Source organism: Anomalospiza imberbis, chromosome 32 (genome assembly GCF_031753505.1).
Source record: "Anomalospiza imberbis isolate Cuckoo-Finch-1a 21T00152 chromosome 32, ASM3175350v1, whole genome shotgun sequence".
NCBI lineage: Eukaryota > Metazoa > Chordata > Aves > Passeriformes > Viduidae > Anomalospiza > Anomalospiza imberbis.
Window position 1 is genome coordinate 1,515,953 of NC_089712.1, and position 17,279 is coordinate 1,533,231.

General features: G+C 52.3%; 1 pseudogene; it reads right to left on the reverse strand.

Annotated features, from left to right (window-relative positions):
• LOC137463912 (zinc finger protein 345-like) overlaps positions 1 to 15,079 on the reverse strand; it is a 62,623-nt pseudogene extending 47,544 nt beyond the window's left edge.
• Between the last annotated feature and the right edge of the window lie 2,200 nt (positions 15,080 to 17,279).

Genomic DNA, 17,279 nt, shown 5'->3' on the forward strand with positions numbered 1-17,279 from the left:
TCCAGGAACAGGAATTTCCTGGAAGTGTACTAATGGGAGAAGGAGAAGAAATACTGATCTTCCTGTCTCCTTGAGTCACCAATATTATCTTTATTATATCATCTCCCTCTTCCTTCAGGTGTTTCCCACTCTCCTGTTTAAATGGCCTTGTTTAAGGAAATCTCTTCACTCGACCAGCTGGATCTATGTACTTCCTATTGCTCCAAGTGTTTCTCCTCCAGATGCTTTCTGGTCATTCAAGTGCCTCTCACCTGACTGATTTTGTGCTTTGAGCTTTAGGGAGTGGTCCAATCTTTCTGAAGTTCAAAAAAAAACCATATTAGTCAACATCCTTATTGGTGTTCATATCTATCACAGAACTACCTTTTCTTTTGTCTTTGTCTAAAACTGTTCCTGTACAGAAATCCCTCGGGGATGGGGGACATGTCAGATGCTGCTGGGACATCACAGAGAGCTGAGGGAAGAGCTGCGATGGTTATTAAACTGTTCAAATGTTCAACTTCTGTTTGTTGGCAAGAAACCTTTCTGTGCCTCTGAGTGTCACCATCCCTGAGCCCAAAGGACACAAACCTGATGAGTTGTGGTTGCCACTGCAGAGGCACTTGGACCTTGGCTCTGCACAGGAGAGCTCTTCATCCACTTTCCCTCTTTCCCTCCCTCTGGGCATGGAGGGAGCTCCTGACTTCAGCCTGTGACTCGTGTGTGCCAAGAGCAAATCTGGGCAGAATCGGGACAGGGAGGGGTTGGGGGGCCTTGGGATCTGTGCTGGGCACAGAAGGTGTTTTCCATTGCTCTGGGACTGTCTGCTGTGCACAGTGGAGTTAATATCCAGCAGAGGAATGACTTTTGCATTTGGTGGAGCTGTGCCTTCCCTTGGCTTTGTTGGCTGACAATAAATGAACATCCCTCTGTGTCTCGGGCAGTTCCTTCTCCAAGGAAAGCAGGGGGGAGTTGGAGCCAAGGAGCTGAAACCTGCAGGTGCAGCCTGGGCTGGAGGGAGCTCAGATTTGCACAAGGCTGCTCTGAGTGCCAGGGCTTGGATGGGGGAAATGGTGGGGTGGGGGTAGGGACAGAGTCTGACTGATTGTCAGCCATGAAGGGTCTTGATTTTCATATCTATTCCAACTGCATGAGGAGGTACTTGGATTCAGTGTCAATTAGAGAGTGCACATATCAATGTATTAACAGAAAAAAAAACTAAACAGGACCAAAAAAATCTTTTCTCACTGTCTTTTTAAATCTAGTGTATTCACTTTGAAGAGGTTTTTATAATTGGGCTAATTAACCACAAATGATTTGAACACTTACCTTATTCCCAGAGGTTTGGCTTGTTAAGGTGTTTGGAATGTTAATGAGCTCTGGGACACTGAATTGCTGAACTGAAGAGCTGAAGGCTGAAGAAGCCTCTGGAGCAGTAAAATTCAGCAGCAGCCTCCAAGTTGCTGAGGATGTCAGCAGCCCCCACTGAGGCCATCCCTGCCCAGAGACCGTGGGGGAATGGGCAGACAAGGAGAGCGTCCCTGGGGCTGGGGCAGCAGAACTCAGAGGCACCAGCAGCTCCAGCTGGGAAATGGAGTGTGGAATGGGGCTGTGAAAGCCCTGCCTGGGCTGTGCCAAGCAGGACACACAAGCCCTGACTCCCATCCCCCAAACAACTCTCTCAAGGAGACATTTAAGAGGAATTACAATTGTTTGTGTCCTCTGAGTTGGGTGCACTGGAGAAATACCAACAAGAGATTCTCCGGAGCTCCAAACAACAAAACAGCCTTTACTGGCAACTTTAGAAAATCAGGGAAACTTTGGCGGAAGTTTAATATTACATTCAATTCACACAAAACACTTCTCAAAGCATTACCTTGGCCCATTCAAATTCACAAACTCTAAGCCTGTTCTATTTGAAGTTAATCAAAATTTGTGAGGGGACATATTTAGAAGAAGAAGACACAGAAAGAGAAAGACAAAAAAGATACACAGGAGCACACACACAGCTACCAACTCCTGGATTCCAGCTGGGTTCAGAGAGAAATTCCAAGAGGACGCAGGGTCAAGATGTGTGCTTGCCTTGTGCTCAGCCTCAAATACCATTTGGTGTTCCTGGGCCCTTCCCCAGGTGGGACTTGGGGTCATTTGGTCACTCAGGAGCTGGGCTGGGGGCTCCAGAGGTGGCTGTGGAGCATTGCCTGTGCTGTGCCAGGGACTGGCAGACACGGCTGGGCTGGGATAGAGGCTCTGGGGGGATTGGGGTTCCAGGGCAGGGCAGGGCTGGGGTTCCAGGGCAGGGCTAGGCTGGACCTGCCCCTTCCTCCCCACACATGAAATGTTTCCAGCCAACAATCTCCTCCAGTCTGTCACAACAGGCAGTGTTGGAGGTGAAATCCCAGTTCTGGCCATGGGCACCTGGACAAGAAGGACAGTTCTTTTCTATAGCAATGAAAGCCCCAGTTCTCAGTTTATTTCTGATTTCAGTGCCTGGATTTTTTTTTTGGTTTTGTTGTTGCTTTGTTTCCTTTTCTGTACCTGAAGTGTCCAGTCAGGAGCAGAGTGACTCTTGCCAAGGAACTTTGTGGTGCTGTCACTGAATATTAAATCTGGTTTTTGCTGATCCCTTACTGGGGATTTTTTCAGCACTCTCAAGACCTCGTTGGTAACAGGGTGAAGGAGCCCTGGCCCAGGCTCTGGCCCTGGGGGACAGAGGGACGCTGCCGGAGGGTCCCTGTCCCCCTGTCCCACCCCAGCTGTCCACAGCCCCCGTCCCCGTGTCAGGCTCTGGGGTCGATCTCGTGGAACATCCTCTGGGGGAGGCTGCGGCGCCGGGGGCGGGGGGACCCGGGGGGACCCGGGGGGACAGGGGACCCCGCAGTGCACGAGCAGCGTTGGACTTCTCTGGGGGAACTGTGAGGGGGGGCTGGGGCAGAGTTACCTCCCCAGTGACCTCACACAGCCCCTGTGATGTCACACAGCCCACTCTGAGATGTAACAGGTCACCTGTGATTTCATACAGGTGCCCTGTGATGTCACACCCTGCTCTTTGAGGTCCCAGTCTGCTCTGTGATATCACAAAATCTGCCCTGTGATGTCACAGCCCAGCCTGTGATGTCACAGCCCAGCCTGTGATGTCACAGCCAGCTCTATGATGTCACAGCCACCTTTGTGGTGCTAAACCCAGCAGGGGTTTAGCAGGGGCAGGTCGTGTTTGACCAACCGGGTCTCCTTTCATGACCAGGTGACCCTCCTGGTGGATGCAGGAAAGGCTGTGGATGTGTCTGTTTGGACTCCAGCAAGGCCTTTGACACTGTCTCCCACAGCACACTCCTGGAAAAGCTGCAGCCCACAGCTGGGCCAGGAGCACTCTGTGCTGGGTTCAGAACTGGCTGGATGGCCGGCCCAGAGAGTGGTGGTGAGCGGTGCTGCATCCAGCTGGGGACAGTCACCAGTGCTGTCCCTCAGGGCTCTGTGCTGGGCCAGCTCTGTTCAATATTTTTATTGACCACATGGCTGAGGGGATTGAGGCTTTCATTAGTAAATCTACAGATGACACTAAACTGGGAGTGTGTGTCCATCTGTTGGAAGGTAGGAGGGCTCTGCAGGGACACCTGGAATGGTTTCCAGTAAGATGAAGTTTAACCACTCCAAGTGCCCAGTCCTGCATTTTGGCCACAATAACCCCCTGCAATGCTCTAGGCTGGGGACAGTGTGGCTGGACAGTGCCCAGGCAGAAAGGGACCTGGGGGCACTGGTCGACAGCAGGCTGGACATGAGCCAGCAGTGTGCCCAGGTGGCCAAGAAGGCCAATGGCTCCTGGGCTGGACCAGGAATGGTGTGGCCAGCAGGAGCAGGGAGGTCATTCTTCCTCTGTACTTGGCACTGGTGTGTTTGGCATTCTTCCCCTGTACTGGCACCTTTCCTTGAGTGCTGTGTCCAGTTCTGGGCTCCCCAATTTGGGAAGGACATGGACAGGCTGGAGCGTGTCCAGAGAAGGACAACAAGGCTGGTGAGGGGCCTGGAACACAAGTCCTGTGAGAAATGACTGAGGGAGCTGGAGTTGTTTATCCTGGAGAAGACTCAGAGGTGACCTTATAACTCTCTACACTCCCTGAATGGTGGTTGCAGTCAGGTGGGGGTCGGTCTCTCTCCTCACAGCAACTGACAGGACCAGAGGACAGTGTTTTAAGCTGCACCAAGGGAAATTTAGGTTGGATATTAGGAACAAAGTTTTTGATGGAAAGGGTGATAAATTCCTGGAATTGTCTGTCCAGGGATGTGGTGAAGTCACCTTCTGGGATGTGTTTAAAAAAAAGACTGGATGTGGCACTCAGTGCCATGGTTTAGCTGAGGTGGTGTTAGGGCATGGGCTGGACTTGATGATCTTGAAGGTCTCTTCCAACCCAGCAATTCTGTGATTGTGTGACATCACAGACCAGGTTGTGACATCATATAGTAGGCAGTGACATCCCTGGTTTATTAAGTGACATCACAGAGCAGGCTGTGACATCAGAGCATGCCTGTATGACATCACAGAGCAGAGCAAGCTGTGAGGTCAAAGAGTGTGCTGTGACATTATAGGGTGGCTGTGTTCCATCACTGAAGGTGTTGTGACATCACAGGGTGGGTCTGTGTGACCACAGAGGTGCTGTGTGACATGATAAGTGAGTTCTGCCATCACACAGCAGGCTGTGACATCACAGAGCAGGCTGTGACATCATAGAGGAGGTTGTGATGTCACAAAGTCGGCTGTGACATTACAGGCTGGCTGTGTGACATCACAGAACAGGCTGTGAGGCCACAGAGAAGACTCTGCCATCATAGAAAAGGGCTCTGTGACATCTCTTCGCCATCCACCACTGACAGCTTTGCAAATCAGGAATTGTTTGAGCTGTTTTGCCCCCACTGCAGGACAATCATCCTGATACAAGAACTTAATTGTGTTTATTTCTATCACGGAACCACGGTTGTCTAAAATCAGTTCTAGTATGGGAATCACTTATGGATGCTGGACTCATCAGACACTGCTGGGACGTTGCACACTGCTCAGGGAAGAGTGTGATTGTTATTAAATTGTGTCCTGTTCAACCATGGTCTGTTGGCCATGAAGAGAAACTTTCTGTGCCTCTGAGTCTCACCAGGTCCTGACCCCCAAAGGACACAAACCTGATGAGTTGTGGTTCCCACTCCAGTGGTGGCACTTGGACCTCCCTCCATCCCCAGAGCAGAGCTCCCTTGTCCCAGAAAGTCCCTGTAATATTGTAAATTGATACAAACAAGGTGTTAAGTAATATTGTAAATTGATACAAACAAGGTGTTAAGTAGCTTGCCCTTTTCCTTATCTTTAGTTCCTGTATGCTCCACTGCATCCAAAGAGTAGAGGTTCTCCTTCCCACTCCATTTGCTATAAATTTTTTTTATAAAAACATGTTTTATTCTTTTTACAGAAGCTGCCAGGTTGAGTTCTAATTGAGCTTTCACCTCTCAGCTTCTCTTTCTGAATGACCTAAGAACATCTTTAAACACTTTCTGAGTTGCCACTTCTTTTTTCCCCTGAGTTCCCACAAAAGCTCCATGGGCAGCCAGGCCAGTCATTTTCCTCACCAGCGCATCTTTGGCCACACTGGCACAGGCTGCTTCTTCCCCCTTAAGATTACTTTCTTGAAATGTGTCCATCCTCCCTGGGCCCCTTTGTTTTTAATGTTTTCCATTAAAAATCAGTACCTGATTCGGTACTCCCCAAATCTGCATCCTAAATAGGCCAAAGTCTGCCCTTCCTAATTCCAGTGTGGCAGTTTTGTTGCTGCCCCTCCTTCTTTCGCAGATCATTGAAAACTTGATTATTTCATGGTCACTGTGCCCCAGGCAGCCTCCGACCCCCACATCTGCCACCAGCCCTTCTCTGTTTGAGAGCAGCAGGAGACAGAGCTTTCCTTGGGAGTGGAGTGTTGCCAAAAATTCGGTAAAACAGAAAACTCCTTCACACCAATGCAGCATTAAGAAGCAGCATTCTTTATTCAGCCGGGTGCACGGGGGATAGCTCCTCCCAAAGCCGAGCATGCTGAGTACAGGAAAGTTTCTGTTCATATTCTGTATTTTGCACACATATTCATTGATTGTCCTGGACTAAACACACATCTGATAATCATTTCCCCAGAATCATTAACATATTTCCCCTCCCCTTTTCCCATGTGTTCTTCTGTCCTGGGGGTCTCTCTGGTGGTCCCTGGTGGTCGTGGACCCCAATGTTCCAGTGGGCCTGGCTGAGCTGGCAGGACACTGAAGCTGGTGAACTTCCAGTTCCCCTTCTGACACAATGGGCATTGTGTGGTTTCCATAGGCCTGGGGTTTTGGAGAACAAGCTCCAGGTGTCAGCTCACCTGGTGGAGACAATTTATCATCTGGTAACATGAGGTCACAGAGTGAACTATGACATCACAGAGTGGGTTATGTGAGGTCATCAAGCAGCTACAGCATCATAGATTGCCTCTGTGACATCACAGAGCCAGCTGTGACATCACAGGACAGAGGTCTGAAATCACTGAGCAGATTATGACATCACAGAGTTGGCTGTGACATCAGAGACCAGCTGTGTGACATTAGAGAATGGGCTGTGACATCTCAGAGCAGTCTGTGGCATCACAGAGGGGCTGTGTGACATCCCAGGAGGGCTGTGTGAGGCCACTGGGTTGGTCACTCTGCCCCAGCTCCCCCTCACAGTTTCTCCCAACAAGTCCAATGCTGTTCATGCCCAGCGGGCTCCCTGTCCCCTGGTATCCTCCCGGTCCACCTGGAGCCACAGCCTCCACCAAAGGATGTTCCACAGGATCCACCCCAGAGCCTGACATGGGGAAAAGGGGCCAGGGCTGTGTGACCAGGACATCAAGGACGTGGATTATCCAGGTCCCCTGTGGCCTGGGTTGGGTTCCCCAGGGCAGGGAAGATGTCTGGAAGCTGGAGCAGGGTTAGGGAAGGGCCTCCAAGGTGGGGCTGGAGCCCTTGGGCTGTGAGCAGAGGCTGAGGGAGCTGGGCTTGTCCAGCCCGGAGCAGGGAAGGCTGAGGGGCTCCTCATCCCAGCCTGGCAGTGCCAGCGAGAAGGGGATGGAGAACACAGAGCCAGGCTCTTCACCGGGGGCCTGGTGGGAGACAGAAGCCAATGGGTGGAAGGGGAAAGAGGGGAGATCAGCCAGGCCAGGAGGAGATGAAATGAGTCAGGCTGGTTTCAGCATTACCTCAACACCAAAAGCAGCCTGACCTCCCTTGTCCATCCACCACTGACAGCTTTGCAAATCAGGAATTGTATGAGCTGTTTTGCCCCCACTCCAGGACAAGCATTCTGATACAAGATCTTAATTGTGTTTATTATTTATCACAGAACTACATTTGTCTAAAATTAATTTTAATATGGAAATCACTTGTGGATGCTGGACTCATCAGACACTGATGGGACGTTGCACACTGCTCAGGGAAGAGCGTGATTGTTATTAAATTGTGTCCTGTTCATCCATGGTCTGTTGGCCATGAAGAGAAACTTTCTGTGCCTCTGAGTCTCACCAGTTTCCGACCCCCAAAGGACACAAACCTGATGAGTTGTGGTTCCCACTCCAGTGGTGGCGCTTGGACCTCCCTCCATCCCCAGAGCAGAGCTCCCTTGTCCCAGAAAGTCCCTGGCAATGCAGGCATGAAGGAAACAGGACAGGCTGTGGGGATCAGGGGCAGGGCACAGCCAGGGATTTGGGGTGGTTGTGAGCCCAGGACAGGACCTGGCCCTTGGCCTTGGTGAACCTCATCCAATTGTCCTGGGCCCATGGCTCCAGCCTGTCCAGATCCCTCTGCAGAGCTTCCTGCCCTCCAGCACAGCCACACTCCCACCCAGCTTGGGCTCACCTGGGAACTGAGGGTGCCCTCGATGGCCTCATCCAGATCAGCAATCAAGAGATTTCACTGACCTGGCCCCCATCCTGAGCCCTGGGGACATCCCTGGGTGTGACTCCATTCCTCAGCTGCTCTGAGTGCCAGGGGTTGGATGAGGGAAATGGTGGGGAGGGGTTGGGGACAAAGTGTTATTGATTGTCAGCCATGAAGGGTCTTGATTTTCACATTAATTCAGACTGCATTAGGAGGTGCTGGGGGTCAATATCAACTGGACATTGGTGATATCCATCTCTAAACAGGAAAAACTGGAAAAGAAAACAGGACAAAACAGTTCTCTCTGCATAGTTTCCAAAACAGTATATTCACTTTAAATACACTACTGAAACCTGTCTAATTCATCACAGAAGAATTGAAAACTTCAATTATTCCCATGGGCTTTTCTTGTTTGGAAGTTTTAAACAAATCTTTATGAGCCTTTCTCACTGAATTCCTGAACTGAAGAGCTCAAGAAAGAAGAGCCCTGTGGAGTAGTAAAATTCATCAGCAGCCTCCAAGTGGCTGAGGCTCCATCCCCATCAGAGAAGCAATGAACAGAAATGGGCACAGATTAGATTGTCCTAGATTAGGGCAAATTTGGGAGAAGACCTCCGGAAGAAGCCCCCAGAAAGCAAACCTTCACGGCCCCTTCCCCACCTGGTTCGGGAAGAACTCCCTGGGAGATTAGTGGAAAAAAACCCGTTTATTTAACAAGCAAAACACTCCCCAGTACAAAAACAACACCAGATGACAAAACTCTTTCACCGTTCTGAAGAGATGACAAATTCAGAAAGTCTCTCTGGGAGTGGTCGCCCAGTTCTCGGACTCTGGCGCAGGGGATGGCTGCTGCAGGTCACAAAGTGCAGGCTCTCGGTGTCTCTTGGTGTTTCCCAGGTCCCGGTCCGGAGCAGGTTCAGATGATATTCAGAATGGGGAAAGGGAAGGAGGAAAAAAAACAGTCCAGGGTAAAAATTGGACTGCCTAGCCTAGCTAAACTAACTAATAAGCAAAAGCAAAAGAAAAGCGAAAAGCAAGCAAGCAAGCAAGCCAAACCTCTCCTAGACACAGACCATGGCAGGAGGTGAGCCAGCTGATAAAAAGACAAAAAAATCCTTCATTTTCAGAGTCAGTGCTAATGGCGCAGAACATAATATCAGGCATAAACAGAACACATGACTGGGGATACAAGCACCATAACATCACCCTAAGACAGCTTTGTGGCTGCCCCAGCTCTGGGATGGGCCCTGGGCCTGGAGCAGGAGCAGCTCTGGAGGGCCCCAAGGCCGGGCTCTTGTGCTGGCCTGGGCAGATGGGATGGCAGCAGGGGCTGCAGAGCTCTCAGCACCTCAGCCCGAGGGGAGCAGGGCACCCAGGGAGCCTCCTTTGGCCTTGGCCAAGCCCCTTCCCCCATGGCTGGGGCTGAGTCCTGGCTGAGCTGCAGCTGCTGCTGTGCCCTGGCCAGGGGCTGAGGCCGTGGGGCCAGTGGCCAGAGCAGCCTGGGCTGGGCAGAGCTGTGGGGCCAGAGCCGGCTGGGCTGTGCTGGGGAGAGGCCCTGGGTGCTGCACAGAGCTCAGGGCAGCTGGCAGAGCTTGCAGGGAGCTGGGCTGGGCTCAGAGAGCCTGGCACAGAAACCATCAGTGTCCATCCCTGTGGCAAGCACATTTCTCTCTCTCTCAGGATTTTTATAAAGGTGCACAGAGAGAAGTGAAAGAGAAAACAGTTTCTATTTCTGCTCCTTGTTTTTCTCTTGTGGAATGTGTTTGGAGATTGTTTACCTAGAGGGAATGCCTGGTTGGATCACAGTGGATTGTTTGGGCCTGATGGCCAATCGCATCCACCTGTGTCTGGACTCTGGAGAACAGGGTCACGAGTTGTGGGGAGAGTGAGATATGATAGTTAGAGAGAGTAGCATGTAGTTTTTAGTATCCTCTTTTATATAGTATATTAATATATCATAGCATAATTATAATAAAGAAATCATTCAGCCTTCTGAACTAAGTCAGACATCATAATTCTTCCCATTGGGTTCGCCGACATCTACAACAAGTGGTGACCCCGAACGTTGAATGAAGAACCAGGACCTGGATCGGTCCACAACCGTGATTTTACACGGAAAAGGAAGTGAACCCTCTTGAAAAGGCATGTCCGACGTCCCTGCGAGGGATAGGGGAAGTAAGACGCCGTGGGAACCCTCTCTATAGGACCAGGTGCAGCCCCGAGCAGTTGCCGTAACCGGACGCCTCTGCCTGCCTTTGAAAAGGTACTGATTTTTGATTACAGTACTGCCCTGACCTGGGGTGGACTTTAACTTTGGGAAGAAATGTCTGAAGATATAGACACTGGTCTGTATTGTGTACATGGCCGTATATTTGCCGTCTGGAGAGATTTGGCTAAGGTCTATGGAATTCATATCCCTGAGGATGATTTATTGGAGTTTCTTGAATATGCAGACACTCGTGTTTTTTTCGGGGATCTGGGTTTTTCCCTGAATCCAGAAGCTTGGAGATCCCTGTATTTCCTCATGAGGCAAAGCGTCATGCGAGATCTCCGAGCGTTTCGATACATGAGAGTTTATTTCGAGCTTCTTCAGACAGTCCAGAAATGGACCCCTTTTTCGATAGTCCAGTCTTTGCGGCAGGTGCCCCCCCGCGAAAGGAGAGGGGCAGAGCCTTTTTCCGTGGCTCAGAAGTTTTCTTCTGCTTCTGCTCAGAGGGAGGTTTTGTCACTGCCTCCTCCACCTCCTGTTCCTGCAGCGTGTGAGCCCCCCCTCCTCCCCTCGGAGGGGGCGGGCCCGCTCCCGACCCCGGCGGACGCGGAGACACCGCCTCCCTCGCCGCTCCGCCCGCCCGCAGCCGTGCCTCCTCCTCCTCCTGCCCATTCGGAGCTGGGAGACACACCCGCCGCTGAGAGCCCGCCTGAAGCCACTTCGGCAGGGGCGGAGACACCGCCCGCGCCGGCTCCCCCGCCGGCTCCCCCGCCGGCCCCGCTCGCCGCGCCCGCCCCTGCCTCGGAGTCGGCGGCCGCGCCTCCGGCACCGCCCGTCATCGCTCCCGCGGCGGCGGCCGCGCTCCCCGCACCGGCAGCCGGTCCTCCCGCGCTGGAAGCCAGCCCCCCGGCGCCGCAGCCGGCGATTGAGCCATCGGCAGCCGAGGCCGAGGACCTCCCCGCGTCAGCTCCGCCGCCCACATCAGCTCTGACGCCCGCGCCGGCCCCGCCGGTCCCGGCTGCCCCGCCGCCTCCCGCGGCTTTCGCCGGGTCCCCAGGCGCTGCCCCCAGCAGCAGCAGCGAGCAGCAGCAGCCTGGGGCCGCGCTGGAGCGGACCCCGCCGCCTCCAATCAGCCCGGGGTCCCCTCCCGGCCTGTTCCCTGGTGCTGGCGCTCCTCGGCAGCTCCTTGCAGCTGCCGCGAAAGTGGAGGTTATGAAGTTTAGTGCCTTTCTGGGGAACAGAGTTTTTCTTGGTCCAATTCTTGCTTGGGTGGGGGATTCCCGCGGGAGCTCGAGGCCCCTCGTCCCTCCCGCTCCCGTTTGGGGGGCGGGGGGGATGAGTTCTGGGAATGCTGCCGCTGGTCTTGTGTCCGGAGAGCGTGGGGGTGCTGCTGCCAGGGGTCAGGGAGCTGCGTGCCGGCCCAGCCGTGCCGCAAGTCCTGAGAATCAACATTTCTCTGGGGAAAGCACCTTCTCTGCTGAGTCCTGGGGCAGTTCTTGTGTCCTGCTCTCGTTTGAGGTGCGGGATGAACAAAATGCTGGAGGAGTTGCCGTGATGCTGGCCGCGTGGTGGGGGCGGGCTGTGAAGATGAAGACCCCGCCTCGCCGGCCGGGCTGGGGCCGATTGGTCCAGCCCCCCGGCCGGAGGGCCCCGCGCCCCCCACGGCCGGGTTTGGGATCTTGGCTCCGCCCGCATGGACCGGGGCCGCCACCTGCGCAGGGTCTTAAAGCCTGTTACTTGCTGGGCATTCTTCTGATCCCAAGAGTTCGGGGAAAAAAAAAAAAAAAAAAAAAAAAAAAAAAAAAAAAAAAAAACCAACAAAAAACAGTATCATTGAAGTTAGATTTAAGATTAATTAAATAGAGGTGGTTGACAAGAGAACAAGGAAAAAGTGGTCGATTTAAGAGTTTTGGCCATGACATTTCAGAGATTTTTCAGGTTTTTTTCTTTTTTATTTGGTGATGGGTTTTTGCACAAGAAAGGTATGTTTGCATGGTTGATCATCAGCCCAGAGTTGGTTTTATCTGTTGTTGAAGTCTCTGGGATGACATTCAGTGTTTTGGTGTTTGATAATTATATGATGTTGCATTTGGTTTTTCTTTATGGGTTTTTTAATGGTTATTTGGACTTTCTTCAGTTGTTTTGTTTCAGGATTCAGCAGTTCTCTGTTTCACCAATGAGAAGGACTTTTGAGGATGTCAAGATAAATGTTTCCAGACAATGGACACCTTCTCCTGAGAATCAGCTGTTTGGACTTTGAACTTTGAGCATTCTTTTCCTTGTTGTTTGGGTTTTTGTATTGTAAGCTTTGTTTTAGAGATTTGATAGATGGATTGCAGGTAAAGGATCTCTGAACATTCCACATCAGTATGTGATTTGGCTTTTGATTGATAGCTAGCAAATTGATAAGGGGGCCTCTTGAGATGTGTTTGCTCTCTTTTGCAGGGTCCTGCAGAAGACTTGCAGATGCAGTTTTTTATTTTTAATTTTTTTTTAAATTTATACTAAAACGGTGATATGTGGCAAGCACACTTCTCTCTCTCTCAGGATTTTTATAAAGGTGCACAGAGAGAAGTGAAAGAGAAAACATTTTCTATTTCTGCTCCTTGTTTTTCTCTTGTGGAATGTGTTTGGAGATTGTTTACCTAGAGCGTATGCCTGGTTGGATCACAGTGGATTGTTTGGGCCTGATGGCCAATCGGATCCACCTGTGTCTGGACTCTGGAGAACAGGGTCACGAGTTGTGAGGGAGTGAGATATGATGGTTAGAGAGAGTAGCATGTAGTTTTTAGTATCCTCTTTTATATAGTATATTAATGTATCATAGCATAATTATAATAAAGAAATCATTCCGCCTTCTGAAATAAGTCATACATCATCATTCTTCCCATTGGGTTCGCCGACAATTGTGGACATGTGCCCTGCCTTTGATAGCTTCAGAACACCCAAATCTTCCCAAATATTCTATTGAACCAACCCCAAATTCACCCCCAAATCCTGGTAAATGGTGCAGCTTTAGATCTCTTTGCCTAATTTCTTTATTTTCACCCCAGTTTTGGTTGTTTAGACATGGTGAAGAAAGAAATTATTTAAATTGAAAAGACCTAGAAGATCATGCAGTGCTGCTTGATGCCACCAGAGTAAATAACTGAACAGAGTGGGTGAGACTTTTTGGGGTGTAAAGTCAAGAAATCACTTTCTCCCAATGAATTTCCAGTTTAGATCAGAGTCCTGGTGGATGTTCCTGCCTCTGTGTTCATCCAGGTGCCTATGGGGATCCAGGAGGACATGGAGACCACCAGCCAGGTGTCTTCTCAGCAGGGATCACAGGGAATGTGGGTCACCAGGGCTCTGAGCAAAGTGAGTCCTCCCATGGGGGATGGAGTTGGAGCAGGGCACGAAGCTCTTCCTGCAGTCCGGGCACTCACAGAGCTTCCCTTACTGGTGCCTCCGTTGGTGTTGGGTCAAGTGAGAGCTCTGAGTGAAGCTCTTCCCACACTGGGGACACTTGTAGGGCCTCTCCCCGGTGTGGATGCGCCGGTGGGTGACAAGGGTGGAGTTTTGCTTGAAGCCCTTCCCACAGTCAGGGCAGCGGAAGGGCCTCTCCTCTGTGTGAATCCGCTGGTGCAGGAGGAGATTGGAGCTGGTCTGAAATCTCTTCTGACACTGGGGACACTCCTAGGACCTCTCCCCCGTGTGGATGCGTTGGTGGATGACGAGGGCAGAGCTGCAGCTGAAGCCCTTCCCACACTCCCCACACTCGTAGGCCCATTCCCCGGTGTGGATCATCTGGTGGCGGATCAGGTCAGAGCTCTGCCTGAAGCTCTTCCCACACTCCAAGCACTTGTAGGGCTTCTCCCCATGGTGAACCTGCTCATGGACCACCAGCTCCGAGCTCTGGCTGAACCTCTGTCCACCCTCCTGGCACAGGGTGGGTCTTTCCTCCTCAGAGCACCCTGGGCTGGGTTTGCAGCTCCTCCTCCTGTGGGTTCTCCAGGGCTTTTCCTCCTTGTTGGATTCCAATGCTGTGGAGCTGCTCAAAATGGCCTTTTCAGGGAGGTTCTGCCGCAGGGATTTGTCCTTCCTGGTCTCCATCCTCAGCTCCTTGTCTGAGGGAGGAAGGACAAGGAGACTATGAGATTTGCCCCTGTGCCAGTGGGAAGGGGAAGGAGATCCTTCCAGTGCATCCCCAGCAGGACGGGGTCGGCAGTGGGGCTGTCCTGCAGCCGGGGGCCGTGCTGGGCTGGGAGGTGGAGAAGGAGAGAGGGGGAAAGGGGCAGTGACTTCCTCCTCACCTGCCTGGGTGTCCCAGGGCATCTTCCTCTTCCTCACAGCCTTCACCTCCATTTCACGAACGTCTGCGGATGGGAAATTCTGTTTTGGGAGGAAAACAAGGTATGAGCACACTGAGTTTTGTACTGGTTTGAAGGCAATCCAGGGGGACAGTCTAAGCCAGAATGACAATTGAATAAGAAAATTGAGCTCAAGGCAATGATACAGAAACACTGGCTTAATCTGACAGAGTCAGGATATAACCTGACACCCCGTTGGTCAGGGTGGTGGTAGCCGTCTGATGAAATGGCGGCTCCAGCCCTGTTGGAGTGATGGTTGTGATTCTGTCAAAGCAGTGATCCTGTAGAAGGGTCTGGTCTTCCTCTGAAGGTCCAGTGGTGGTTATGGAGCTCTTGTCCTCCGGGAATCCAGTAGGCAAGGTGGTCCTGGTGTTGCAAGGCTGAGATTATATCCAGGTAGGAATGCTTGGTTCCTCCCCTTGGGCGGAGCATCCCACAATGGGATGATGTAATTTTATCAGTCCTGCAGTGGCACTCAATGGCCCATTAACAGAAGATAGCCCCTGGAGGGCGTTATCAGGGCTGAGCCATGGAAGAGATAAAGAACACTGCCCCACCTGTTTATCACAGTTTATGAAGATGGTGACTGAAAACATACTTTGGGTTACATCTTACATTGCACCCTGAAACAGTGAGGCAATCCCTTTTCGGGGTGGGGGGTGAACACCACCCCCCTTTCCCAAACTGGCTCAGGTGTAAAACCCCCACCCTGGGAAGGCCACGCACACAGGGGACAATGTCACACTTGCCCCACCTCAGGGGAGGTCTCTGTCCCTGTCACTCCCTTGCTCTCCCCCTCTTTTCTCTTTCTTCCATCTCTCTCTCTACCTCACATTTACTGTTCAATAAAATCCACTTTGGATTCTGTCTTGTTAGCACCTTAATTGGGGCAGAGGCATCTCTCTAACAATTTTATTAACCAGATTGAGACATTATTTTGGTGCAGTGAGTTCAGGGCATTGTTGTCTGACCCCAAGTGCCTTTGACAACAGCATGGTTCCCTCCTCTCAGGATGTTCAGGCTCTTTCTGGAGGAACTCTTGGAAACTTGGATGCAGCTTCCTCTGAGCGACTTTTGGGAGAACTTATGAGGAAAATGGCTGTTATGGGTGGCCAGTGTAAAGAAAATATTTTGTTGTCCTTCCTAGAAAAATTTGTTAAAATGACTGGAGGAAAGGGACCAAATGATACCAGCAAGACTGACAAGGATCATTCACCACAAGGTGAGGAACACAAGGCTATTAAAGTCCTACCAAAAGCCCAGCTCAAGTGTCTAAATTCCTGAATAACTCCCGAATTCACAGGCTTGGAGGCTTTGCCAAATGTGAGAATCATTATTTTCTTCGTCCATGTCTCCTTTGTGACAGCTACACATAGCTATGCCTTCCTTTGAAAAATCTGTATTGGGCCAACTTTTCACTTTTCTTTTATCAGAACCTGCCAGCAGCTGAGCTGGAGCTGTGCAGGAACCGATGAAACTTGGAATTGCCACAGAATTGCTTCTATTGTCAGTTTATTCATGTTTGGGACTTGTTTGCATTTCCATCACAAGTGACTTGTGGGAAAATCAAATATCCGTCAAGTATTTTATGCAGAGTTAAGTTTGATTTCTTATCTCTGTTTAAAAACTCAAAAAACTCAAGTTTTATTTTGTCCGGTCTGAGGGGATGCTCGAGGGATCTCTGTGCCTCTTGCCCTGGGTGATGCTTGGGAGGGGCTTGGGGGGGTTGTCCCTGTCACCCCAGGCCATTCTCCTGGGGGTCTCCATTGTTCTTATCCCAGGGAATGCCTGGGGGGTCTCCCTCCCTCTCACCCTGTGCCAGGGGGTGCTCGGGGCAGTCTCTGCCCCTCTCAGCCCAGGGGATGCTCGGGGTCTCTGTCCCTTCACCCTGGGGGATGCTCGGGGGGTCTCCATCCCTCTGGCCTCAGGGAATGCTTGTGCAGGGCTGGGGACCAGGGGCTCTGTGTCCCTCTCAGCGCTGAGGGTGCTCGGGGCTGGGCGGTCTCCGACCTTCTCATATCTGATATCCCTCCTCTGCCTTCCGGTACCGGGTGATCGCCACGTGGCACCCCCCAAGGTCCCTGCGGGGGCATTTCCGGCTCAGCTTTGGGGTCCTGCAAGACCCAAACAACCCTGCCGGAGACCCCGCGATGGATTTGGGGCGAGCTCCCCCTCCCCGCTCCCCTGCGGTTCTGGGGGGGCGATGCCGGCGGAGCCGCAGGAGCCGCGGCCCGAGCGGGGGAACCGCGTGGGGTTGGGGCTGGGGCTGCTCCTCCTCCCGCTCCTCCGCTGTCCCTCCTCCCGCTCCTCTTCCTCCTGGTCCTTCTTTTCCTCCCGCTCCTCTTTTCCCCTTTCCTTTTCCTCCTCCTCTCTCCCTCTTCTCCCTCCCGCTCCTCCTCCGCTCCCAGCCCGGCCCGGGCGGTGCCGACACCCAAAAGCAGCCGCGCTCTGCCCTGGGGGGGTTCCAAAGCGGCCCCGCCCCGCCCGGCACTGGGAGCGCTACTGGGAGCACTGGGAACGATGGTGAGAGCACCGGGAAGGAGCTGGGAGCGCTCTCCCTCCCAGTACCGCCTTACTGGGAGCACTGGGAACGGTGGTGAGAGCACCGGGAAGGAGCTGGGAGCGCTCTCCCTCCCAGTACCGCCTTACTGGGAGCACTGGGAACGGTGGTGAGAGCACCGGGAAGGAGCTGGGAGCGCTCTCCCTCCCAGTACCGCCTTACTGGGAGCACTGGGAACGGTGGTGAGAGCACCGGGAAGGAGCTGGGAGCGCTCTCCCTCCCAGTACCGCCTTACTGGGAGCACTGGGAACGGTGGTGAGAGCACCGG